Source organism: Carcharhinus amblyrhynchos, chromosome 1, assembly GCF_965287045.1.
Source record: "Carcharhinus amblyrhynchos chromosome 1, sCarAmb.v2.hapA, whole genome shotgun sequence".
Lineage (NCBI taxonomy): Eukaryota > Metazoa > Chordata > Chondrichthyes > Carcharhiniformes > Carcharhinidae > Carcharhinus > Carcharhinus amblyrhynchos.
In genome coordinates, this window is record NC_137324.1 from 106,758,976 (window position 1) to 106,786,590 (window position 27,615).

The 27,615-nt window shown below is 40.9% G+C and overlaps 1 protein-coding gene across 1 annotated transcript in view; it reads left to right on the forward strand.

The window, feature by feature from the left end:
- The window catches only part of LOC145359289 (collagen alpha-1(XXV) chain-like), a 346,510-nt gene that overhangs the window by 172,775 nt on the left and 146,120 nt on the right, over window positions 1-27,615 (forward strand). The window lies entirely within an intron of this gene.

The following is a 27,615-nucleotide window of genomic DNA, read 5'->3' on the forward strand; positions in this document are numbered from 1 at the left end:
TCCTTAAATAGAGCTGGACTCTGAACATTCTCTTAGATACTGATACCACATTGAACCTCAATGATGTGTCCGGGTTTTAATAGCCCATGCCATGAATGGTAATGATCTTTCATAAGGAGGAATGGTTCTTTTTGAGATTGGCTTTGTTGCTGATGGTGCAAATATTCTAATTCTCTATTAAAACAAGAATCCTGAACCTGGATTGTGTGTCTCACAATCAATACTTCCTTATGTCACAGGCACTGTCTGGCGTGTCAATTGGTGCTTGTTTCATAATTGACTGTTCCATTGTGGCTGTGTCATTGTTCATTGGCTTTCCTAAAATGTGTAAAGCACTAATTGAGAGATGTCACTTTGAGATGAGTGAAGTGCAAAGAGTAATTACAATACAGAGTAATTCAGTTTAATTATGTGATATATACTTAAGATAGTTGCTGATCTTACTGGAACCCTTACATATCTTTTTAAGGTCATGCTTAATGTTCATCACTATGGAACTGCTACTGGTTGATCACTTAATTGTATTTTCTTGTTCAATATTTTATATGCTACTCATCAGCTTAGTAAACAGCATTCTCATGAGTTCGGAGTCCCTGTGGAGAGTTGCTCTTCTTCAGAAGTCTAAAAAGGGATACATGAGCTTAAACATTAACAAGTTACTACTCAGGAGTCCAGTTGCTGAATAATTTATGATAATAACTAATTTATGCCAATTACAATAAGAGAAATGTGATATGAAAATTTCACTTGTGAGCTGTCTTCAGGAAGAGGATTGTTTTAAGATCGTATGAATCATACAACAGTGAACAAACAGTGGAAGGATATCAATTGTTAAAGAAACTAAGAGTATCAATGTAAGTTTCATCATGCCAAAGTACTTTTGTCCAGCACTGCATTACTCATTCAAGTCATGTGCTTGAAGAATGATTAATGTCCAGAGATTAGTCTGGTATTTTCCAATCTTCCTTTAAAGAGAACTTTGGTTCAGCAAACCTTCTGTTACTTTCCTCACTTTTTTTAAAAAATGCTACATTTAGAATCTTTATTTTTCAATGGCGCGTACATTTGACTTACTGCAGTTATTTGATCTAGAAGTTTCCAAGAGTTATTACAGAATTAGAAGGATGACTTTTTTAGACATTAACAAACAATTCCCTTCACACCTGCATGATATTCTGAAGTCGGTTATTTAGGGAGTAAAACATGCTGATGGTTTCCAATTGCTTGCTTTTTGTGCCACTGCCCCAAGGCCAATTCTACCTCCAATAAATCTTGAAACAAAATGGATGCAATTCCACAGCTGCAAGCTGAAGTACTGGCAGCCCTCCAGGACCTCCTACAAATGGTCATTCCTCATTTGGAAATTTAGTCAGTGGGTGCCAACAGACTATTCAACTGTGTGTGCCATTGTTCTATTGTATTCCATACTCTGCCCAAAGGCAGACTCTTGGTTCATTGTCTGCTGATGCTTCACCTTGAGCCATTTCCTTGGCAGTTTTTGTCAGTGGTGGTCTGTCATTTCCTTCCACTGTCGGGGTGATGGCTGAAGGCAGGTCCCAAGTCCACCTCAGCCTAAACAGGAATCAATACATGATGTTGGTATTATTCTGAACCACACATTCACCACCCAGCCAACTGAGATAACCTGTCCTAATGGACATTATTGTTGCCAAGTTCAATCTCAGTTTGATTTTTCAGTCTCAGGCTTTCATCAGTTTGAGTGGACTTTCCAGTAGGATACAGAATAGTGATCGGAAGCCAGAATTCTGTTTGATTCTGTCTCATCTGCAATCAACTAAATTCAGCGACTCAATTTGATTAAAACCAGAGATCTTTGAGCATGTTTAATAACAGACTCTGTTGTACCTTTAGCTGACAATGTGAGTTCTCATCAACACTGAAAGAAGCATTTTTAAAAAATCTGATTAACATTGCTAATATGATGGTGATGCTGACAGCTAACTTCAGTAAAGTTCTGTTTTAGTGTTTGATGAAGGTATTGAGTTTAGAAATTTGCAAGTGATGTTGCAGCTTTATAGAACCTCAGTTAGGCCACACTTGGAATATAGTGTTCAATTCTGGCCGCCACACTATCAGAAGGATGTGGAAGCTTTGGAGAGGGTATAGAAAAGATTTACCAGGATGTTGCCTGGTATGGAGGGCATTAGCTATAAGGAGAGGTTGGAGAAACTTGGTTTGTTCTCACTAGAGCGACAGAGCTTGAGGGGAGACCTTCTAAAAGTCTACAAGATTATGAGGGTCATTGTCAGAATGGATAGTCAGAAGTTTTTCCCAGGGTGGAAGAGTCAATTGCTAGGGGGCATAGGTTTAATGTGTAAGGGGCATGGTTTAAAGGAGATGTACGAAGCAGATTTTTTACACAGAGAGTTGAGGGTGCCTGGAACTCGTTGCCGGGGTAGGTCGTGGATACGGTAGTGACTTTAAAGGGGCATCTTGACAAATACATGAATAGAATGGGAATAGAAGGACATGATCTCCGGAAGGGTAAGGGGTTTTAGTTCAGTCAGGCAGCATGGTTGGTGCAGGCTTGGAGGGCCTGTTCCTGTGCTGTAATTTTCTTTGTTCTTTGTTCTTTATTAAACAAAGGTAACTTTTTTCATTATAACAACTCTGCAGGGTTCAGTGGGATGCAGCATAGTGGTATTTACATCATGTTTTCATTTGAACATCTATCCTTAACGCAGGGTATTGTACATTCCAAAAGCCCTTAATGCAAGAAGAATGAGCTTTGTTTTCAATATGGTGGAGAAATAGAAAGCAACAATAGTTGGTGTATTTGTAACTCAAAGGAAGAAGAAAGAAATTAAAGACAAAAAGTGTTTTCAATGAGAGAGCATTGGAGACTAGAGTTAAGAGACAGATCTATTGTCAGGTAATGCGCTTTTTTTTTGTATCCTATCCAGTCATGAAGAGGGAAGTGTAAGATGAACTTTCTCTTTAAAAGAAAACAGTGTTCAAATCTTAAGTATACTTGGAATTTATAGGAAAATGAGAATTGTTGAAGGCAAAGCATATATTTGGTACAAAAGCTGAGGCCAGGCTTTAGTAATGAGGGCTATATGGGGGTTGTGTTGGGGTCAGAGGAGATAATGAACAAAAGAACTAAGAAAATTAGAGCATAGGAACAGGCCCTTCGGCCCTCTAAGCCTGCATCGATCATGAACTAAAACTCCTTATCCTTCTGGGGACCCTCTATTCCATCCCATTCATGTACTTGCCAAGACACCCCTTAAAAGTCACTATTGTATCTGCTTCCACTACCTCCTCCAGGTAGGATGGATCCAAGAAAATTAAATAAGGGCGCAATAAGCGGCATTAGCCTTTAGTTAAACATTAATACATATGAAAAAAAACAATATTCACAGAATAGGGAAAATGATTATGCTGTGCCTTGAAGGAGATGAAAAGATCAATATATAATGGCTAATCCAGTGTGTCGAGAGAGAACTAGATCAGCATCACATTTATAAAGAAAAGATAGGCTTATATTTATAATGCATCTTTCTTGACCTTGGGATATCCCAAGACATTTTGCAGCCAATTAAGTACTTTTTAAGTATAGTTCCTGTTATAATGCAGGAAGCACAGCAATCAGTTTATACATTGCAAGCTCTCTCAAACAGATTGTGTTTTCTCAAAGATATTGATTAAATGGGTCTTTGTTAGTCAGGACATTAAAATGGTTCTGTGCATATCTTCAATCAGGATAGTAACGCAATAATATTGAAAAGCAGATCAAACAAAACTTGACTTTTTATATATACATAGATACATGTAGAATTAAACAGCACCCAATCCATTCAGCCTATAGTTGGCATTCCGATAGAACTATTAAATTAATCCCACTCCCTGCACTCTTTCCCCGTAGCTCTGTTGTCTTTTTCCTGTCAAACATTTAACCAATTCTCTTTTGGATGTTATTATTGGATCTGTTTCCATCAGCCTTTCAGATCACGGGAAAGTGAGAGCAGGAATGGAATGAGGTGGAGGATAAATGCGTGGCTGAGGGATTGGAGCAGGGGGCAGGGATTCAGGTTCCTGGGTCATTGGGACCTCTTTAGGGGCAGGTGTGACCTGTACAAAAAAGACAGGTAGCAATTGAATCCCAGGGGGACCAATATCCTGGCGGGAAGGTTGGCTAAGGTTACTGGGGAGAGTTTAAACTAGAAAGGTTGGGGCGGGGGGGGGGAATCGAGATGAGGTGACTGGGAGCGAGGAGGGTAGCTTGCAAATAGAGAAGGATTGTAGACAATGTAAGAGGGAGGATAGATGGGCGATGGAGAAGGGGAGCGCTCAGACCGAAGGTTTGAGATGTGTCTATTTTAACGCCAGAAGTGTAGTGAATATAGTGGATGAGCTTAGAGCGTGGATTGCTGCTTGGAAGTGTGATATGGTGGCCATTACAGAGACTTGGATGTCTCAGGGACAGGACTGGATACTTTAGGTGCCAGGTTTCAGATGTTTCAGAAAAGACAGGGAGGGAGGCAAAAAAGAGGTGGGGGAGTGCACTGTTGATCAGGGATAGTGTCACGGCTGTAGAGAAGGTGGATGCCGTGGGGGATTGTCCACGGAGTCTCTGTGGGTGGAAGTTCTGAACAGGAAGGGGTCGATAACTTTGCTGGGTGTTTTCTACAGCTGCCTAATAGCAACAGAGATGTTGAGGAGCAGATGGGGAAACAGATCCTGGAGAGATGCAGTAATAACAGAGTTGTCATGTTGGGAGGCTTGAATTTCCAAAACATCGATTGGAATATCCCTAGGGTAAGGGGTTTGGACGGGGAGGAGTTTGTTAGGTGTGTTCAGGAGGGTTTCCTGACACAGTATGTGGATAAGCTTACAAGAGGAGAGGTTGTACTCGATTTGGTATTGGGTAATGAACCTGAACATGTGTCGATCTCTGAGTGGGAGAGCATCTTGGGGATAGTGATCATAACTCTATCTCCTTTACACTAGCGTTGGAAAGAGATAGGATCAGGCAAGCTAGGAAAGTGTTTATCTGGAGTAAGGGGAAATATGAAGCCATCAGGCAAGAAATTAGACAAGTAAATTGGAAGGAGGTATTCTCGGGGAAAAGTACCGAAGTAAGGTGGCAGATTTTCAAGGAATGTTTATCTGGAGTTCTGCACGACAATGTTTCAATGAGACAGGGAGGTGTTGGTAGGTTACGGGAATCATGGTGCATGAAAGTTGGAACAAACCTGGTCAAAAAGAAAAGGAAATCATACAAAAGGTTCAGAGAGCTAGGCGATGTTAGGGATCTAGAGGAATATACGGCTTGTAGGAAAGAACTTAAGAAGGAAATTAGGAGAGCCAGAAGCGTTCATGAGAAGGCCTTGGCAGGTAAGATTAAGGAGAACTGTAAGGCGTTCTACAAATATGTGAAGAGTAAAAGGATGAGATGTGAAGCAATAGGACCTATAAAACGTGACGGTGGGAAAGTTGATACAGAACCAGTAGAAATAGCAGAGGTGCTTAATGAATACTTTACCTCGGACTTCATAGTGGAAAAGATCTGGGTGGTTGTACTGCAGGCTTGCAGTGGACTGAAAAGATTGAGTATGTGGACATTAAGAAAGAGGATGTGTTGGAACTTTTGAAAAGCGTCAAGATGGATAAGTTGCCGGGACCGGATGGGATGTACCCCAGGTTACTGTGGGAGGTGAGGGAAGAGATTGCAGAGCCTCTGGCGATGATCTTTGTGTCATCGATGGAGATGGGAGAAGTTCTGGAGGATTGGAGGATTGCAAATGTGGTTCCTATATTCAACAAGGGGAACAGGGATAGCCCAGGAAATTACCGACTAGTGAGTCTAACCTCAGTGGTTGGTAAGTTGATGGAGAAGATCCTGAGGGACAGGATTTATGATCATTTATGATAGAGAAGTTTAGTATGCTCAAAAGTAGTCAGCATAGCTTTGTCAAAGGCAGATCGTGCCTTACGAGCCTGGTTGAGTTCTTTGAAAATGTGACTAAACACATTGACGAAGAAAGAGCGGTAGATGTGGTTTATATGGACATCAACAAGACACTCGATAAGGTCCTCCATGCAAGTCTTCTGGAGAAAGTGAGAGGGCATGCGATCCAAAGGCTGTTGCCTTGTGGATCCAGAACTGGCTTGCCAGAAGGCAGAGAGTGGTTGTGGATGGGTCTTTTTCTGCATGGAGGTCATTCACCAGTGGAATGCCCCAGGGATCTGTTCTGCGACCCTTGCTGTTTGTAATTTTCATAAATGACCCAGATGACAAAGTGAGGGGATGGGTTGGTAAGTTTGCTGATGACACGAAGGTTGGTGGTGTTGCGGATAGTTTGGAGGGATGTCAGCAGTTGCAACGTGACATACATAGGATTCAAGACTGGGCGGAGAAGTGGCAGATGGACTTCAGTCTGGATAAATGTATAGTGGTCCATTTTGGCAGGTCAAATGAGATGAAGGAGTATAATATCAAGGGTAAGACTCTTAGCAGTGTAGAGGATCAGAAGGACCTTGGGGTCTGAGTCCATAGGGCTCTTAAATCAGCCTCACAGGTAGAGGATGTGGTTAAGAAGGCATACGGTGTACTGGCCTTCATCAATCGAGGGATTGAATTTAGGAGTCGGGAGATAATTCTGCAGCTTTATAAGACCCTAGTCAGACCCCACTTGGAGTACTGTGCTCAGTTCTAGTCGCCTCATTACACGAGGGATATGGAAGCCATTGAAAGGGTGCAGAGGAGATTCACAAGGATGTTGCCTGGATTGGGTGGCATGCCATATGAGGATAGGTTGAGGGAGCTCGGTATTTTCTCCTTGGAGAGACGAAGGATGAGAGGTGACCTGATAGAGGTGCATAAGATGTTGAGAGGTATAGATCGGGTGGATTCTCAGAGGCTTTTTCCCAGGGCTGGAATGGTTGCTACGAGAGGACACAGGTTTAAGGTGCTGGGGAGTAGGTACAGAGGAGATGTCAGGGATAAGTTTTTCACTCAGAGGGTGGTGAGTGAGTGGAATCAGCTGCCGTCGGTGGTGGAGGAGGCAAATTCAATGGGGTCTTTTAAGAAACTTCTGGATGAGTACATGGGACTTAATAGGATTGACAGTTATAGGTAAATCTAGTAGGTAGCGATGTGATTGGCGCAACTTGTGGGCTGAAGGGCCTGTTTGTGCTGTAGTTTTTCAGTGTTCTATGTTCTATCACAACAACTTGTTGCATGGAAAATGTTTCCTCATGTCACCCCAGTTCTTGCGCCAATCACTTTAAATCTGTGCCATCTGGTTACCAACCCTTCTGCCATTGGAAATAGTTTCTCCTTATCTACTCTATAAAATCTCCTCTTAACCTCCTGTACTCTTAGGGGAACAACACCAGCTTCTCCATGTAGTTAAAGTCTCAAACCATGATCCCATTCTTGTGAATCTTCTCCAAGACTTTGACTTTCTTACTAAAATCTGGTGCCAAGAATTGAACAGAGTTCTCTAGGTGAGGCTTAACCAGTGTTTCATAAAGTTTAACACAACTTTTTTGCTTTTGTATTCAAATTCTCAATAAAGCAAATGATTCAGTAAGGTCCTTTAACACCTGTCATGCCACCTTCAAGGGTTAAAAAAAATGATGGGGTGTGAGCTAAAAATACAGTTGGTGACAATGACTTGTGGGGGGTGGGGGAGTGGTGGTGAGGGGAGTAGGAGTTGATTGGAAACTGTAAATAGTACCTGAGGGTAACGGTTTGTGGGAAAGGTGAACTTGGGGGAAAGGCTCTAATAAGAGGATACTGAGCGTGTGCAAACAAAGCTACATTACAATGATGTCACTCATTGAGAGAGGTTGTCTGGATAACATCTCAGAGGGTAGCTCTAGCGATATATTAGTTTTATCTTTTTTATTCAGTGTGGGACATGGGTGTTGCCGGCTGGCCAGCATTTATTGCCCATCCCTAGTTGCCCTTGGAGAGAAGTTGAGAGTCAACCACGTTGCAATGGCTCTGAGTCACAGGTAAACGAGACCAGATAAGGATGGCAAATTTCCTTCCTTAAAGGACATTGGTGAACCAGATGGGTTTAACTGACAATTGACAATTGTTTCATGGTCATCAGTAGATTATTAATTCCAGATGTTTTTGTTTGAATTCAAATTCAAAATCTGCCATGGCGGGATTCGAACCTGGGCTCCCAGAACATTAGTGGAGTTTCTGGATTAATAGTCTAGTGATAATACCACTAGGCCATTGCTTCTCCGTTGCCTTGGTAAATAGCATGTAAATGAATGTTTTTTGAACAAAGACCATTGCAGCCAGCGAGATCTTTTCTAGAATAAGAAGCTGAAAAATCCTATTACAATTGACACATTTGCATTAATACGTGACTTTCTATTGAATTGAATATTTTAACATGCTTGTTTTGACTCTATGTGCCTCAATGAGGATTCATCAACCTGATTGAGGAGAAATGCTGTTTCTTGCCGTATTCACACAGGTGCCAGATCCCCCAGAGAGAACTCTGTGCTGTTTTGATTACTATTTACCGCAAATCGCAGTGTAAAAACCCACAGAAATTCTGTGGGCAAGCAAAAATGCAATAAGTGGCAAGTGATGTTTCTTTGCCACTGACCGCGAAACCCAAACCAATATGTTTAATCGTCATTTTGACTCAATCTTATGTTTATCTTACGTTATCATTGATATTCCAGCAAAATGAATATCAGGAGACTTCAGTGTGTACTGTTATTTCTTTGTGTGAAAGAGCCCTTCAGCTATACAGCACAATTTCATCTTCAATTTTAGTCTCCAGATCTGCCTTATTAAATCTGAAGGTTGTACTCACTTGAGCAGACCTCAGGGCTGACCTCCTACAGAAGTCTAATAGTCTTTATTTACCTTACAAGTTAAATAATTTAGAGTGAATGATTTGATGAGGCATGAATTGAAGGTAGACAAAGTAACTCAGCAACACCATAAAATCTAACTGCAGCTTTATGCTCTGACTTCAGTGTGAGTGACATTTCAATGTATATTTAACAGAGATTAGTGTGTAATAAATCCCCAGTGAAATGGGTCATTGAGATAAACAGAGGAAGTCTTTAAAGGTTTTTACAACAGGTATTTCTGCTGTAAGAATCAAAGGCAGTGCATATGTGGAGGAAGACTCAGCTTAAGTCAAATTTGAAGATCCTCACATGAATGCTAAAAACCTATCTTTGGTTAAGGATTCTAATGGATTTGTTTTAAAGCAGACAGGAAAAACTCTGATGTGTGCATATGCCAATAATCTGATTCAGTCTGAACATGCAGTGTATAGGCTATATAATATTTAATTATTTTATATCACATTTTACAAGTAAATCAAGGGTCTACCACCCATGGAGTATCCTATTCAGTCCTTTCAACATAGGCTGGAGGTAACAGTTACCCACTACAGCAGACAGAGCAGTTATGTATATTTATGTATGCATATATAATGTTATAAGGACAAATAACTAAATATACAGGAGTCCTTATTTGCCAGATAGCCTAATCACCTTTCCTTGTGCTCTCTTAAATTTTGGTGTATTTCTGTGGACTGTTCAGAAAGGTTGAGAAGTCATTGACTGGAACTGTTGGCTGGATTTTGGGGCAACGCGGGTCTCAGTCACTCTGCTGAATAGTCAGCAAGAACCCTGCATTTCCTCTTTCCAGGAAGACCCACCAATCATGTACCAGCCACAGCATTTAAGAGACCAGCAGCAGTCCCACGGGTCAGGGACCACGGCACGGGAGTCCTGCCCACTAAGAGCTGCTAGCCAATCAGAGACTGGTAAGTCTATTGGACGGTAGCACATTGGGAGTGGTGGCTGCTGCCAGTACAATACCCATTCAATACCTTGGCTTGAGGAGGATTCCAGGCAAGTTTGAGTGATGATGAATAAGGGGTCAAGGGAAGAGAGTCGGAGAAGAGGAGGAGTTGGTAGCAAAGGCAAAGTGGGGGAAGTGCTTGTGGTCAGCGTGCCAGTCCCCCTTTCCTAATGCTAAATCCCTCAATCAGGCAGTAAGTGCCTTTGTACGAGGGATCCCTTCAAGATCCTACAAGCAAATAAACTCGGGTTTGCTTGAAGTACTCCCAACATGGCAAGTCTGCTGCTAGGTTAATGCCAGCAGAATTTCTCCTCACTCTCCGTGCCCACAATCTAAACTTAGAGTCAGGTATGAACTGATGCCCTGCTCCCCTGCCAGTTCCAGGGCTTCCAGTCCTGGCTCAGTCAGCAGATGACTCACCAGCACTCCACCTCTCCTCTTGGATCTACCCCTGACATTGTGAACCCTTTTTGTCCTTCAAGCATAAGAGGAGAGAAGGTGAGGTTTCTAATGATGCTGAGGAGAATCCCTTTCTGCCAGATCATCAGTCTGATTCAGGTTACCTAGCTGTCCTTTCACACACTCTCAGGGAAATCCAGATAAGGTGCAGAGCAAGATGCAGATTACAGTGATGAATATATGCATATTCGTCATTGTAATCTGCCCGCTGAGAGTTGCTAGCCAATCAAAGACTGATAAGTCTATTGAATGGTAGCGCCACTGGAAGGCACTAGCTGCTGTCTGTACAATATCCACTCAACACCTTGAACTATAGAAACTGGCTGAGGGCTGGGAGATCACTTCAACCCCCATCCTAGCACTTAACCAGTTAGTGCCCCTACTTTTCCCACCACCCATTCATCCAGTTCTTGACTGATGAAACTCAAACTCACCCTTGCAGTGCAGAAGATGCCATTCAGCCTTTATCAACATTGGATCCTGTCTGTTGGCTGGAGTTCACAGCCATTTACTTCCACAGCAATCTCTGTCTGGACCGTGTTGGTCAGTTATGATGGCCTTTGGTGAACATCAGATGGAAATTCAATCTCTCCACATTCATGAACAGCCTAGAGGAAGTTGTGCAGCAAGTTCCCTCGGAATCTTGGGAGTGATGCATAAGATGGATGGCAACATCTTCAAACACAGCAGAAGCCATTGATATCTTTATGATCTTAGTGCAGATCAGTGACTTCTGAAAATAAATTAATTCTCCCAGTTATCAAATGAAAGAATTGCACTACGTAATTCCACACTTTAAATAAGATCTCACAGTACACTGACCAGAGTTACTTGATGCTCTAATCAGTCAAATGCTGCCTTCATGTCAAGGACATTCACTCTCTCCTCATCACTTGTCCATGGCTGTAGTGAGGTCAGGAACTGAATGGTAACCACAGGGGCCAATGTTTATCCGATAATTGTCCCTTCAGCCTTTGCTTGTCTTCATCCTCCAGATTCCGGCATATATTTCAAGTTTACGTTAATAGTATTTTCAGATTTCTCTTGACAGCCTCTCCAAATATGCTCATTATTTGTTCCCTGATGGACATCTCTTCCCTGACTGATTGTCTAATTGAATGCTCTGACTTTGCGAACCTATATTTCAAGCTTCCAACAAAATTACTAGGGTTGCCTAATCGGGGCTGTTTGAGTTTTTCTTTTGGTTTTCTTAATTATTAATCAATTATTTGCCTAACTGGCTCTTAGTTCTTCTATGGTGTATACTAATCAATGGATGGATTGATGAACAAGATCGTCCTAGTTGGCTCATCAAGCTTTCTTCTTTAATTATCAGCTTTCCCAAAGGACAGCCACAGTTCACTCAATAGAAGCTTCTGAGTGACATTCCAAACATCCCCCTCCTCCAAGGTCCCTTCCTCTTCTGACTAATATGTCACTACCGGTTGTCAATGTTCCAGACTTGGCTGGTTGGCACTGGATGCTTTCTCCATCAATGCATAAGACTCTGGTTCATACTCTAAACCTTTTCAATAATAATCAGATCAGATAGCACATTAAAAGGTAAAAATATAGATCGACCCAGCTTACTGGTATCAAACACAACACCAGCCTCTGCCTCAAACGTGCACTCTTTGCTAATAACTGTGCTATGTTTTTATTTATTATGTTGCAAAAATAAATAGGAATAATTTATTCCAGCAGTACTGGATTTTTTTGGGGTCAAGGTATGTGTGAAATTTAATAGCCTCTCTCCGCCCCCCACCCCATCCTGGAAATGGGCTAGAAACAGGGATGACATTCAGTTGGGCAGGAAAGTGCAGGGTGAGAGAGTCGATCACCCTCCTAACTGATCCTAATTAAATCAGGGTGAGGAAGGTTGGGATTTAATCCTATCAGGGCCAGAGCTGGCTGTGGCAGGGTTACCACTAGCTTTCTCTGCGTGCTGCATGAGACCACCACCATGGCAGTTAAGTAATCCCTACATGGGTACCTGCTTAATTCTGGGAATATTTCAATTGTTAATGACATAGTCATAATGTTTCTGTAGCAAGATAATTACTTTTCCATGAAAGAATTTAAAACCTTTGGGATAAACAGTTCCTTTCAGTGTTAGTCCCTTTTTTTTTGAGGGAAACAAACATTGGTCCTTTGCAGTTAACCGTATGCTGTGCAGAATTTTATGACCACAGTTAGGAATTAACTGAATTATTATCATTGGCAATAAACCCAGCCACAATGTAAAAGTACAGCAGAGTACTGAATGTAGCAGTCTATATTGGAAATTGCACTAGTTATCTTATGCAGCAGATGTGAGTATGCTGGGAAGATGAATTTGGAGGCTTGGGACTTCAAATGTTGGCGACATGGCTACATTCATTGATTTCCATACTGTTAAATATCATATCTGACATGTGGTTTTGCTTCTATACGTTGGTCTAGAAGTAGATTTATACCTTAACTCTGAGCATTGAAGCAATGTGAGCAGAGAAATTATTTACTCTTTTGTTTTTTGGATTGCAATGTCTATTCTCGTTATTTTCTGCACTAAACTTTGTTGAATACACTGATATTTCTGTTGAACAATTTCATTTTTATTCTCTTTCTTCTGATGATTTTCTTTTAGTCAAGACCTCTGATACCTATTTGGTCTTATTGAATTATAATAAGGCTGAGCTGTCTGTTCACATTACCAGTCGATCTGCCACTACAGTCTTTTCTCCCAGAGATTCTTGGCCAGGGGTTTGTTAACTTACTTTGTTTCATTTTATCTAAGCTAGTTTTCTTGTTATTATGGTTTCTTTAACTCTGCACTCACTTGTTTGTCTGCCTGTCTGGCTTCCTCCTGGTACCTCGGCAACATTCTAGAGGTTCAAACCATGCTGCAGAGCTCCACTAGTGTAATATTGTTATATTATCCCTCTATAAGACTTAGGAGTTGGATATTTATGCATACATATATATCCTGAGTGTCACATTATTCATTTCAGCACTACATTCTTTGCATTGAATTAACAAGATATCAATCTGCAGCACATAGAAATCATAGAAACCCGACAGTACAGAAAAAGGCCATTCAGCCCATTGAGTCTGCACCAACCACAATCCCACTTAGGCCCTACCCCCATATCCCAACAGATTTTACCCACCAATCCCTCTAACCTATGCATCTCAGGACATTTTGGGGCAATTTTAGCATGGCCAATCAACCTAACCCTGCACAACTTTGGACTGTGGGAAGAAACCAGAGCACCCAGAGGAAACCCGCACAGACATGAGGAGAATGTGCAAACTCCACACAGACAGTGATCCAAGCTGGGAATCGAACCCAGGAACCTGGAGCTGAGAAGCAGCAGTGCTAATCACTGCGCTACCGTGCCGCCACATGGTGTGACCTGAGAAATACATTCAGTGAAGTTCTAGCATTTGAGTTTAAAAGAATGATTATTTTGAACTTCATCTTTCCACAGGTTTGCCAATGCATGCAGCACATCTTAGAATCACAGAATCGAACCACAGAATCCCTATGATACAGAAGGAGGCCAGTCAGCCCATCAAGTCTGTCCTGACTCTTTGACAGAGAATCTACAGTCATGAGTCCATTCCTGTTCCCTTAATTTGCACTGCATTGTGAATAGAAATAAAATAATAATTTTAATATTAATAGTAATATTGGCAGTTATCCAGTGCCTTGCTCAAGTGAGCATCTTTTTGTGCAAGCCTTAGACATTCATAGAATGTACTGCAATAGAGAGTACCTCAACTATGCTCAATTCTGCCCTCAACTGATGGCCATATGCATCAATTTCCCAGGATACCAGCCAGGACAGGGGCTTTAGTTGACTTTAGTTTTCTCTACCCAGAGTATCAAGGAAAATTGGAAAGTCCCTGAATGTATTCTGGTCTTGATCAGTGAACTCAGTGTAGCTTGGGACCAAAGCTGGGGCTTTCCAAACTACATGACTAAGTTCTATATGGGAGCTAACTGGGGAGATTTTAAATTTCTTCAGTAGTAACTTGACTCCACAACAAAGGTTGGCAAAAGTGTTGTCAAAAGAACAATCTTATATAATAAAAAAAACAAAGTTTACAAATAGCAACAACTCAACAAACAGTAAGAACTATGAAAAACAGGAGCAACTAGATCACAAGCCTTGTTTGCTGAACACCCTCTTGCAGACCCCAAAAACCCACCAAAACCAATGCTGCCAAAAATGTCACTTGTGCACAAACCCACTAAAAGACAATGGCAATCATATAATCCTACAGGTCAGAAGGAGGCTATTCAGGCCATCAAGTCTGCACCAACCACAATCCCAACCAAGCCCTATCCCCATTACCCCATGCATTAACCCTAGCTAGTCCGCCTGACACTAAGGGGAAATTTAGCATGGCCAATCCACCTAACCTGCACATTTTTGGACTGTGGGAGGAAACTGGAGCACCCTGAGGAAACCCATGCAGACACAAGGAGAATGTGCAAACTCCAAACAGACTGTGACCCAAGATGGGAATCGATCCTGGGTCCCTGGCACCACGAGGCAACAGTGCTAACTACTATGCCACCTATCTACATAGACAGATGCGACTACAATACTTTGTAACATATAAAATACAAAAGTACTTTACATTTTCTTTCTTTTAAAACTTTTGAATTGCATTTCATCCATCACGGTTGAAAATACGGTGATAGGTGATTATCAGTGGCAGACTTTCAGAGATGTGTTGGGGAGTAAAGCCAGAGGCGCTTAAACTTATGGTGATTGCAAAATGATCATTTCTCTTTACAACACTAAATCTCGCTCAATTCTTTATATTTGCTCCATTTCCCCTTTACAATTCCCAGTATTACAAATTCACAGAAATAGTTTTGATACTTTTTTGTTAAAGAAAAGCAGATATTTTGGAGAGGGCACAATACAATTCAGGAAAAGAATAACTTAGATAAGGATTTTTAGTGACTGACCTTACTAGAACAGATTTCAGATGCCAGAATTTTGCTGCCTCACTCGTCCCAGAATCGGAGTGGACGAGATTGGCAAAACAACATTCTCCATTGGTCTCGGGTGGGATCTTACGAGCCTTGGGCGGGCGAGGTGATAACATGCATGAAGAAAATGCTATTTTTACAGTCCAGTTGTATTCTATTGGAACAAAGCTTTGCTTTCATACATTGTCACACCTCATTGAAAAAGATGTTTTAGAATACTTACTTCAACCTAGAAATTATTGTCAATGATAAATAGTATGCAAATTGGTCACTTGTTTTGTTCCTCTGTTCATTATGTTACTGCAAGCATGCATTCTAAGCAGTTAAAAATTCCACCAAAATAGTGGATGAAAGAATGCACAAACATCAGAAGGGGCTTTTGAATCATCTGACGTTTGTTTACAAGCATCCAGAAAGGTTCAGTGATGGAGAAGTGGGAGCTAGAAAGTACATGGCAATGATGCACTAAATAAATTATTGATACCTCAAAGTACCATGTAATAGGTTCATGCATTCATGTGTTGGAAGTCTAAGAATAGTCAGTGATTTTCTTTTTAGCATTTTGGATCATAGCCACAAGCTTTTAAAAGGCTAATTATCTGACTTGGTATTTAAAATAAAGAAATCAGAATCAAAGCATAGATTGAAAAAAATGAAAATCAATGATTTTACTCTTTGGAATCATTTTTATTTTATAAAACAGAAAGTTTTCATCGCTGTATCAGGCATCGCTATCAAACAAATCAGATCTAGTCAATCTGCTGTGAACCATATATAATATTATCTTCATTATTTTCATTTCTTCACTGCTGTTTTACATTTTTGTTATAATATCTTTGGGAAATTTTGGTCAGTGGAAGAGAACACTGGATCAGATAACATTTGAAATAATCTTTGAAGTCCATTGTCTTGATCAGATGTTCACTGAAACAGACCTGGAAAAGTCATTTGTTATGACATTCTTTAAAAAAACACCATGATAGATTGGACCCCATCCTTATGTGATGGGCCAGTAGGTCACCTCCGAGTCAACCAGGTCACGTGCAGCACATTTATGGGTCACATATCATTCTGTGATTGACTTGAGGCATTCTTAAAGTGTCAGATAGGTTAACAATGGGCCACTCATCTGTTAATTATAGGAAACGTGCCAAGTTTATACAGATGGCCAAAGGTCACGTCTAAAGAAGTGTACAGGTGGCTTTTAGGCCTAACTCTCAAAAGCTGCAGAAACAAAACACATAAGCTCATTGATAAAACAGGTTTGTTTTGAACTTAAATCAGATGGGTGTAAAGGCTGAAATGATAAATTACCATATTTGCATTTGAGGATGATCTACTTTAACTAAAGGTCCTGTTTCCATATGAAATTGGTTTGTAGCTTGAAAGTCAATAATGCACAAGTTTGTGTTCTCAAGTGAGTTAGAAGTGGAGTTGAGCTGTTGGTAAACAGATTAAGGCAATGACTGATGAGGAACTAGATGAATTAAAGGCTGTCTTAGAAGTGTACATTAACTGTAGGATGGCATTACAATCTGCAAAGGAAAGTGCCAGGGAAATTGTCTATAGGTATGACTGAAGATGTGCAGATTTATTATTGCGGATTGTCCATAACCATTAACTGAGGTAGAAGACAATTACCTTATTTGAACATCACTGCTGTTCAACTATTCAGTTCTAACCTCTTTTTCTTTCTTGTGGCGAATGTAGATGTAGGGCAATGACTATCATTTATAAATATAACTATATAATCTTACATTCAGGTGATTAAGCCAGTTAAATGTATCAGGATTAACAGAGTGTATCTTTGTGATGCCTCCTTCATATTTGTGGACCGGGCTTCGTGAATCTGTTCCATATTCTATTCTGAGTGAAACAGTCACACACCAGACAATATTTATGTTTCCACTTATGCATCATTTGCTCATGAACTTTGTAGAAAATCAAAACCAGGGATCTTTCACCAGTTCTTCTGTGTGGTGTTTAATTGTGGCTTCTTGTGAACTCTGTGGGTTTCCAAGTTTCTTAATTATTGAAGTTGCATTGTCGAAGGTTAAGTGCATGACTCCAAAAGGGCATGAATGATTTAAAGCAGTTTTGAAGGGTATTGTTGAAGCCCTAATGGATTGAGACATTGGTACTTCACAATTTGCTGGATTTCCCAGGAGGTTGTGGTCTTTTAATCAAGACCATGTCACAAGTCAATGGCGCATCTACAAAGGCTGATCCAGTCTTGGAATTTCTCCAGAATCGGGCCTTCAAGTTTATTGCAAGAGCCAAAACACTTGACCACAACAACTGTGATTAATCCAGAATTCCCCTTATTTTTGGGGGATCACTGTCTCAAGAAGAGGTCTGATTCTGTGGAGAAAGGTACAATCCAGAAAGTTTATTGGTCATACACGGAAATGATATCAACCTGTAAGTAACTGCGATGCCAATTAGCTTGCCTGGTTTGGCATCGCAATGCTTCCATCATGTATTTGGGATTCATTCAGATTCTATTGTATTGACGTGCAATTTAACAAAATGTTTGAGTGCCTTGGGGCCTGGTTGATGAAGAAATTCTGGGGTGGACATCATCTCTATTGGCTGCCTTCCCTTTTCTTCAAGGGGGTTAAATTCTCCTTTTGCTTCACATTGGTTGGCAATGGGTCACTCGCTCAATGTTTTAGTTGCATGATCCTGTTGTACACTCTACCAAGTGTTGGGCTGTATTTTTAAAGTTTATTATTCCACTGGATTAGCAGCTCCAGGACATTGCAATTGGTGTGGTGACTAGAGTGCTTGCAGTTCAGTCCTTCAACACATTCAATCCACTTTTGTCTATCTGAGTATAGCATAGAACCCCTACGGTGCAGAAGGAGGCTGGCCCTTGTGAAGTCCAGTGAATTGAGAATGGACATCTCACCATCCACCAGGACTTCAACAGTCTCCTTCAAAACCACTTAAAATCGTGCAGGACCTTCACAATCTACAGTCTTCCTGACTTACCATCAGAGCAGGGTCTGGGTTTGTTTTGATTCAGTAAAAAGTCTGACAACACCAGTTTTTAGTCCAACCGATTTATTTGATAATACTCACAAGCTTTCGAGAGGACTGCCTCTTCGTCAGGTGAATGGAGAGTTCTGGCCTCAGACAGAGCATATAAAGCACAGACAGTTTAGAGATTACTGATTAGAATGCGAATCCTTACACCTAACCTGCTGTTCAAGACCTGAAGTGGCTGACATTGTGAGTGGAAGGAGCACTGATCACAGGTTAAAGAGATGTGTATTGTCTCCAGACAGTACAGTAAGTGAGGTTTTGCAAACCCAGGCAAGTCACGGGGGTTACAGATAGTGCGACATGAACCCAAGATCCCTGTTGAGACCGTCCTCATGTGTGCGGAATTTGGCTATCAGTCTCTGTTCAGCGACTCTGCGCTGTCGTGTGTCGTGAAGGCCGCCTTGGAGAATGCTTACCCGAAGGTCAGAGGCTGAATGCCCATGACCACTGAAGTGTTCGCCAACAGGAAGGAAACAGTCTTGCCTGGTGATTGTCAAGCGATGTTCATTCATCCATTGTCGTAGCGTCTGCATGGTCTCCCCAATGCTTCGGGACATCCTTTCTTGCAATGTATCAGGTAGACAATGTTGGCCGAGTTGCAAGAGTATTTACCATGTGCCTGGTGGATGGTATTCTCACGTGTGATGATGGTATCCATGTCGATGATCCGGCATGTCTTGCAGAGGTTGCTGTGGCAGGGTTGTGTGGAATTGTGGTCACTGTTCTCCTGAAGACTGGGTAGTTTGCTGCGAACAATGGTCTGTTTGAGGTTGTGTGGTTGTCTGAAGGCAAGAAGTGGGGGTGTGGGGATAGCCCTGGCGAGATGTTCGTCTTCGTCAATGATATGTTGAAGACTCCGGAGGAGATGTCGTAGCTTCTCCGCTTCAGGGAAGTACTGGACGACAAAGGGTACTCTGTCCACTGTGTCCCGTGTTTGCCTTCTGAGGAGATCGGTGCGGTTTTTCGCTGTGGTGCATCGGAACTGTCAATCTATTAGTCGAGCACCATATCCTGTTCTTATGAGGGCATCTTTCAGGGTCTGGAGGTGTCTGTCACAATCCTCCTCATCTGAGCAAATCCTGTGTATACGGAAGGCTTGTCCATAGGGAATGGCTTCTTTAACATGTTTAGGGTGGAAACTGGAGAAGTGGAGCATTGTGAGATTGTCTGTGGGCTTGCAGTACAGTGAGGTGCTGAGGTGACCGTCCTTAATGGAGATGCATGTGTCCAAGAATGCAACTGATTCTGGGGAATAGTCCATGGTGAGTCTGATGGCGGGGTGGAATTTGTTGATATCATCATATAGTTGTTTCAGTGATTCTTCACCATGAGGCCAAAGGAAGAAAATGTCATCGATGTATCTAGTGTACAGCATTGGTTGAAGATTCTGTGCAGTGAAGAAGTCTTGTTCGAACCTGTGCATGAAGATGTTGGCATATTGAGGTGCAAATTTGGTCCCCATGGCTGTTCCATGTGTCTGGATGAAAAACTGGTTGTTGAAGGTGAAGACATTGTGGTCCAGGATAAAGCGGATGAGTTGTAAAATTGCATCTGGAAACTGGCAGTTGTCAGCATTGAGTACTGAGGCAGTGGCAGCAATGCCATCGTTGTGGGGGATGTTTTGATCAGCAGGGGTTCATTCTTCTCAGGAACTCTGGGAAATGCTCCTCATGGCAATGAAGATACAGAGTCCAATGAACTGATCATAGCATTGTTGTATTGTTTGAATTCAGATGACTGCTTCCCTATCACAATCCTCAGGATTCATTCTGACAGGGTCACAAGTATTTCAATGTCAAAATGAATGATAATCAACTTTAGTTGGATGTTGGGGAAGCCAGGAAGTATTCTGTGGACTTGTCTGAATTATGCTTCTGCTTTGATTGTTGTAAACAATGGTGAATTGCATTGCAAATGAGCAGGTTGGGAGGTTACGCATTTTCTGGGATTAGTTTAAGTTTATTTATTAGCATCACAAGTTGTCTTACATTAACATTGCAATGGAATTATTGTGAAAATCCCCTAGTCACCTGTTCAGAAATGCTGAAGGAGAATTTAGTATGGCAGATGCACCTAACCAACATGTCTTTCGGACTGTGGGAAGAAACCGGAGTACCCAGAGGAAACCCATGCAGACACGGGGAGAATGTGCAGACTCTGCATAGGCAGTGACCCAAGCCTGGAATTGAATCTGGGTCCCTGGCACTGTGAGGCAACAGTGCTAACCACTGTGCCACCCAAAGACCAGTTGCAGATCTTCTACAGACACCCATATGTGAGGTCTTGGTCGTTGGCTTAGTTTACCTCATAGCCCACATAATATGCTGGCTACTAAAGTCACCAACATATAGAGCTGGTTTTGGTGCATGTAGGAGCACTAATTTAACCATTTCAAATCAAAGGCTTTGTACATGTTGGTAATGTGCAAATACTCTATCTTGATGACAGTGGCATAGATGACTTCATCTTCAAGGAAGGATGAGCCATCAAAATCCATGATGGTGTTATATGTGTATGTGGCCAAGCTATATTATGAGTGGTGGTAGCTAGCCATGAGTTTATATCCATGGAAACAGTAGTGGCTGGCCTTTTGGTCCTTGGAGGGAAACAATGATTTCTTGAACCATGCAGACATTGATGTTAAGCATCTTCAGCGTGTTTGAAGTTACTCATACTTCACCCTGGAGAATCCTTCAATGTTGAGTTGGTGGATCCATTTTCCAGGACCTGGCTTAACTCTTGTTAGCAATAAATGCAAATCATGAGCCTATTAGTCCAATTGAAGTTCTTGATGGTTATGATCTGTGCTACAGTATTCTCAAGTGAGCAATTAAATATTATTCCAGGCAGCCGTTTTGATATCATAAGGTCATAATGAGGTCCGTTTGTCATGAAAATTAATATTTGAGCTCTTACCACTCAATAACCTCCTGAAAAAGACAATTGCCATGTGACATTTCCATTTGTGTTCTAATTAGAAAGCCTTTGGATTAATAGAAATACTTGGGGAAAATTCAATATATCAAGACATATCATGTTCTTACAATTTTAGCTTCTTAATTAAAGTCTTAATAGAAGAAATATTCTACATAATTTTGTGCAGTTTGCTATAGCTCTAGCTCAAGCTTTATAATGTCGGAACATTTCTTAATAAAACATGATTTTGTCAAAACTTATTTCTCTTGTGTTAATTCTCGTCATGAATGTCTCCTCTATTGAAAGTATTCAGTTATGTTGACATGTATTTATACCTCCTGTGGCACATAGTAGATTCTCAAATCATTAGGTGAGCAATGTACTGCATAGTGTTCTACTCACTCCCATAGTGTTCTACTCTACTACACAGCCCAGGAAGGTTAATGGTTCACTGAGTAGTCTAGGCTGGGCTGAATTAGCTATTATATAGATTTGAATATCAGATGAGTAATTTATTGCTTGTTTGAGAATAAAGTAGGGTAGGTTGCTTTAAATTTGGGTTGAATCCTGATTCCAGTTTCCCTATCAATGGAACCGTTTCATCAAAAAAGGATGAACCCTGCAGCAGCATCACATCACATGCATCCTTAACAGTTAATATTCTCAACTGATGTTTGTCCTCATATACTGACTAGGTTTAGTGATGAAATAATGGAGGCACTAATAACTTTCCAACATTTTTGTCAGTGGGAATTATATTAAGCGACTGGAGAGTAACAAATCTCACATTGCTTTGCAAAGAAGAGGAAGAGAAAAGACAGTTTGGATACATTTACTGTACAATGCTGAGTTGGGTTACCCCCCGTGACAGCAGTCTGGTGCAAAGGCAAAATCACTTTGCATCAATACCAAATGTATAAGGGCTGATTTGCCTGGGTTAACCAGTTTCTCTGGCCAAAAGGTTTTGGATCTCTTACTCTTGCATCAGTGATTCTGTTGCTTTCTTTGTCAATAGAGTGCTTGGAACTCATCCTGGATCTGCAGTAGATATAATCCAATATATCACTACTTCCAACTTGGTTCTACTCTTACCTATCCAATCATCAATAGAGCATCTCCAACAATGGCTTCACTTTCTGGCCCCGCACCATTAACATTGGAATGTCCCGCGTTTTCCTCTTCCTCATCTATATTTGATAACATCATCAACAGACATGAGATCGGCTTCCACATAAAAACTGATAACATCCAGAAGCACCTCTCTGCTGTTTAGTTCATCTCAATCCTTCCATTACCTCTATGTTGTCAGACTGCTTGTTGAACTTACAATTCTATCTACAATTAATTTCAATTAATAATTGGGAAGATTAACGATATCATGTTCAGCTCCAGCGTATGCTCCAAATCTTTAACATCAATTTTCGCCTCCTGTCATATTCACTACATCAGGTAGAACCTGAGTATTTGCAGTTACCTTTTCAGCCTCAGCTGAACTTCTACCCCCATATCCTGTACATTACAATGAATATCAGTTCCATCTCTGGAACCTCATCTGCCTCAGCTGATCTGTTGATAAACTCTCTATCCATTTTCACCTCCAGACTCAATCATTCCTATGTTGGCTCTGCTGACCCCACATGCTCTATCCTCCCTAATCTTCTCCTATAACACTCCATTGCCTGTGTCCTATCCCACAGCAACTCTTAATCACACATCACTGCTGTTCTGCGCTCTCTCGTTCTCTTCTCTATGAACGATATGTTTTGTCTGTATAATGCGCAAGAAAAGATACTTTTCACTGTATGTTAATACATGTGATAATAATAAATCAAATGAAAATTCTTGTTTACATATACTGGTTCCTGAACAACCAATGCCCCAAAGGTATTTTGCATGTGTATTTAAATTTTGGAGAAGTGCCAAGTAAGAGATGTGTTGATTTAGACTTCTGGCACTAAAAGGGTTGTAGTGGCATTGACAGAGGATTGACTCGAGGAAAGGGATCAGCGTAAGAAAAACATTGACAAAACACAACAGGTGGTGTTTCCCTGAGATCGCTGAATCTCCCTCTCAATAATATACTTACCTAATGATATGCCTGCATTTCATATATCACACATTGTCTGTCTGATATAAATTTCTGTATCATGCTTAATATAGAATTCAGAATGTCTGCAGCTTTGTTATTGGCTTCCTACAAAAAAGACCTGTATTGTGATTTGCAGCCTAACCTGTTATGGATTCTGAATATTCACTTTAAGGATGTTGACCAATTACACCTTTGCAACCTTGAAGGAATAGGTAAAATAACAAGTCCCAGAATGATTTTATTATGGTCCTTGTAGAAATCTACCATGCAAAGGAACCAAACTTCCCAAGTGACCCCAATGGAAGAAGCCGCTGGACAAGATTTCATTTTTAAAAAACTTTTATTGTGACAGTCAAACCAAGTGTATCATATGGATAGTACACACTGTAGCTACAACAGCTCAGTGATGAAGGGAGTTAATGTTTGGGGTGGCAGATGGGGTGCAAATCAACTAGGCTGCTTTGTCCTAGATTGTGACAAGTTTCTGAAATCTTTTTGAAGTTGCACTCATCTAGACAAATGGAGGATATTCCTTCACACTCCTAAGTTGTGGCTTGTTGATGCTAAACAAACTTGGGAAGGTCAGGAGATCTTCAAAATTGAAGATAATCTTCAAAATTACTTGCAGAAAAGTTCCCAGCCTCTGACCTGCTCTTGAAGCCTCAATATTGAATGGCTGGTCCAATTCAGTTTCTAATCAATGGTAAGCCCCCAGCACATTAATGGCATTGGATTCAGTGACAGTAATGCCATTGAATGTCAATGGGATTTGGTTAGATTCCCTCTTGTTGTAATTGATCATTGATACCTGTTGACCTTAGTTTTGCTCAGGCCCCTTGGTGCCACATTGGTCAAATGTTCCACTGATGTCAAGTGTAATTGCTTTTATCTCAACTCTGGAAATGATACAGTGTAGAATGTATCGGGCAATGAGGTTACAGATTGTGGTGGAGACAGTTCTTCTGGTGCTAATGACCCACAGCCCCTAATGGATGCCCAGCTTTTAGTTGCTAGATCTGCTTGAAATCTGTCCCAATTAGTACAGTAGTAGTGCCACACAACCTAATGGAGGATGTCCTCAGTCCAACAAGGACGGTGAATGATCACTCCTACCATTGAGCATCTGTATGCCGGTGAAGGTGAGATCAAGTAGATATTGCCCTCATTTGCTTGTTTCACCATGTACCCTGGCTGGCAGACATTTCCTTCAGGACTTGGACAGCTCAATTGATGGTGATGCTACCGAGAAACTCTTGATAGTTGGGGAAGTTGCATAAAAAGTTGCTGATGACATCTACAAGAGGGCATGGGAAAACTGTGAATTGTATAAACACCTGAAGAAAACTTTAAACAGAATGAAGAAACAAGAGTGAAATGGAATAACAGTGGATAGCTTCACCATGGGGTAATGTCCTCCTACTGTTCAGCAATCCCTACCAGCCTTCCTATGCTATAATACTTAGATTACAACTTTCTCTCCTGATTTAAATCTAAATTACAACTGCTGATCTGAAATAAGAGCCAGTCTAAGAACATGGTTAAAGCTGAAAGGTTTCAGATTTCCAGTGTCTGGAGTATTTTGTTTTGGTTATGTATTTGGCCAAATTGGATCCTTAAAAATCTGCTTTCCAAGCTATTAGGAATCCTGCAAAAAATTTGATAGAGTTCCCTTTAGTTCTGCCAGTTTTTGGATTAACTTAATCATAATTATAATTGAGCATTTGCAGTTCATACCACGAGCTGCTTGTTGTTACTGCTGACTGACCTCTCAGAGCTCACTGTGAATATTAAAATAATTCTTTCAATGAGAACGTGGTGGTGGTAGCGGTGAGATCATACCTTCCCACCATATACCTAATGTCTGCTCAAAGTTCAATTTCGTTCTACAATTTGTTACTTTTCCAATACAAGAGTGCATGCTGCCCAATGTGACAGATGCACTCCATGCTGGATTGGAAAGGATGCTGTAATATTAGAGTGTTATGCAACACTCTTTGTAATGTCAGTCCTTACAACCTTCTGAATCTCATAATGAAGAAGTAAGTTCAAGCCCACTCCAGGTCAACTGTTTGCTTAGGAAATGGTAAATAGCAGTGGGGAACCTGAAAAGAAAAGGCCAGATGATTTAAGAAGCACTGCATGATATAATATTGTGAGTATGCTAATTTTTTGAGTATTAGTGACAAAAACCAAACCACAAAACTCTCTGCTAACACCATCCGTGATTTATCGAGAGAATTATGACTTATTATCTAACTTGGATAAACATAGGGTTCTCTTAATTTCAGACACTTCAAATGATACTGGAGCTGAGTTGTCTATTCTCAGGCTTCCATAATGCAGTTTAGTTCACAGCTGTCACAGCTTGAGGTGCTGAACTGGCTAGAGATGATTCTCTGTCAGACGTAGATCTAGTTTCACGCGTAAAGTGCAGCACTTAGCTAAAATCTCAGTTCAAGCATTCTTAGTGCTAGTTCATCATTGCCATTGATCTTTCTCAGGACGGAGCAGTGCACATTTAGGGAGCCAGAGAGACCATCAATTATATTTGCCAGCAATCTCTCTAAGAATGTTTGGTACTAGCTTCATGTCTCTGTGGACATTAGACTTCATGTGAAACAGTGTAACTGGAGTTCATGCTTCTGTGATTCTGGGCTTATAGGGGTTTCCATTGCAACTGGCTTATTTGTTAAAACTCTCCACCCAGAGGACTGCAGCACAGCCTGTCACAGGTCCAATGAAATATATTCTCATAATAAAGATATTCACCTGTGAGCAGAAACATCTCATCCTTATGACCATCTGTTCCTAGTGGCCATGATATTACACTTAATATTTAATGCTTGAAACATAAGCTCATTGGCTATTATACCTCCCTCCCTTTCTATTTGGAACTCAGGCATCTGCGATTTTTTTTGACCTTCAGCCAGTTGAGGTGCAACATCCTTCATTCTTAATGAGTGATACCTTCCCCATAGAGAACATTAAAGAGTCCAAAAATATCACTGACAGTAGATAAATAATAAATGCTGCAACTGGCAATAAGGGGATTGCCTCTAAGATCTGAGGGAGAAGGGAACAGAGAGTTATGCTGGACACAGTTACATTAGGAAGGATAAAATGAGGCTTCAGTGCAGCATAAACACTGGCATTGGACATGTTGGGCCAAAAGGCCTGTTTCTGTGCTGTATATTCTATGTAATTCTAATATAAGGCTAAATATAAAAGCTACAAAAGCTAATATAAAGGTGGATGAAAAGAACACAAATTATAATACAAATGCTGAGCATTAAAATGATAGACGTACTACACCTAAATTTATGCCAATTAAATTAAAAGCTAGCAAACCTATAAGAGCTGGAAATATTGAAACACAAAGAGGGAGAAGCGAAGAGTACTAAAATAAAAGCACCACCAATAAAGGTTGAATGCCAGCTTTTCCAATATAATTGAATTAATTCCCCTTGATGTTTCAACTTTGTAAAAATATTTTTCTGAGCCAGTACCATGCTTTTTAATCTCTGCCCTGTTGTAGAGTAATATTATCTTTAAAGAATCCTCAAAAAGAACCATCAGGTAAATTTAATCAGTGACATAATGTATGTCTACTCCCTGGCTTTGGTGCCACCATAGGATCATAGGAATTAGGAGCAGAAGTAGGCAAAATCAGCCCTCTGAACCTGCTCTGCCATTCAATCAGATCATGGCTGATCTCTCCCTGGTCTCAAATCCACCTCCCCACCTGTTCCCCTGATCCCTTTAACCCACTTTTTATCAGAAATATATCTATCTCCCTCTTGAAACCAGTCAACAATTTAGAATTTGCTGCTCCGTTGGATAGCGAGTTCCACAAATTCATCACTACCTGCGAAAAGTAGTTTCTCCTCATCTCGATTTCAAATCTACCGCCTCTCAAGCTGTACCTGTGACCTTGCATTCTAGATTACCCCACAAAGGTCTACATTTACATTATCAATCCCTTTTAGTACTTTATATACTTCAATCAAATCCCCTCACCTCTTTCTAAACTCCAACGACTATGAGCCCAAACTGTTTAATCTCTCCTTGTACGTCAACCCTTTCATCCCAGAATCAATCATCAATCTGGTAAGTCTCCTCTGAACTGCCTTCAATGCCACCACATCCTTCCTCAAATAAGGAGATAAAAGGCGGACATAGTACTCCAGATGTGATCTCACTTCAACATTTCTCTACTTTTATACTCCAGTTCTTTTGCAATAAATGTTAATATTCCATTTGCCTTTATTATTATGAGCTGTACCTGCATAC